Here is a 1,213-nt window from a genome sequence, read left to right as displayed (position 1 = left end):
GCAGAGAAACCTCTTCTCACCACGAAGGGAGACGCCGTCTCTGTGGGAGACGCTGCCTTTCCCTCGGCTTCATTGTATATCCCAGCTCAAATGCATGGCGCTGAATCCCGGCTCGTCTCAGCGTCCGCGTAGCAGCCACGCGGTGGTCACAGCAGAGACAGCCCCCTCTCGTAGCTCGCTGGCGAGGCGAGGAGAAGCCAAAAGGCCACGCTCCAGCCATTACGAGAAAAGGGATTCTCCCTCAAGCACAACCAAGGTATAGCGACTGCCGAAAAGAGGCCTGCGGTGGGTCTCAGAGACGATGAGCTGCCAGCCGGCACGCTCCCACCCTCCGGGGCGTTTGAGACGGGGCAGCACCGCAAGCACTGTGGTACAGGTACCCGTGGCGCTGGGCCACGTTGCTGCAGGCATCCCAAGGGGCTGGCCTGGATTGAACCCTCCTTCTGCCCAGAGCTGCACCCTGGGCTCCCAAGGGCATGCCAGGACCTGGAGACGCTCAGAGCTGTCTTCTCCTGTGCGAACGCTAACCCCGATCACTCGCTTCAAGGGAACGAGCCAGACCTCTTCATTCACCATCCGGGGCCAGTATAAGGAAGGAATGGCTACCTGCTCAACGTGATGTGCCGCTGAACCTGGCTGGGAAGGTCTCCCATGCCGGCTGTGTGCTGTCTGTGGGGACCGGGGACCAGGTAGATTCAGGGGCTTGTCTGAGTTCCCCTTCCCCTCAGGACAGGGGGTGTCAACTGAGCCTCTTTCCCTAGGCAAAGCCATGCTGGGTGGCCAGGGTGCGGGCACGCCAGCCTAGGAGGCCCAGAGACATCTCACATAAGAGAGAGAGAGAAAGAGAGGCTGTGAAGCCCCCTGAGTGCCACGCCGCGTGGAGACCCTCTCTCCTGCTTCACACCCAGCATTTCAAACTGTGTGAAGTCCCTGCCCGGGTGGGCAAGAAGCAGCCCAGCCGCGGTAGCAAGGGGAATCGCTTCAACTGGGGAGCCCGCAGTTTTCCTCCTTCGAGAGCACTGCGTGGACTCGAGCCTTTCGCTCCCTGCCCTGGGTCTCCATCCCCTCCTTCACCGTCCCCTCCCCAGCCGCACTCAGCGGCTGCATCCCTCCGGAGAGAGCCGGTCAGACACTGGGGTGACCCTTTGTTCATAGCGGCCTCGCCAAAGCTAGACCGAGGGGAATGGGCATGTCCCGTGAGGTTTGCCTTGCC

This window comes from Crocodylus porosus, unplaced genomic scaffold (assembly GCF_001723895.1).
Source record: "Crocodylus porosus isolate Cpor-Errol unplaced genomic scaffold, CroPor_comp1, whole genome shotgun sequence".
In the NCBI taxonomy this organism is placed as follows: domain Eukaryota; kingdom Metazoa; phylum Chordata; order Crocodylia; family Crocodylidae; genus Crocodylus; species Crocodylus porosus.
Note: the sequence above shows the minus strand (reverse complement) of the source record.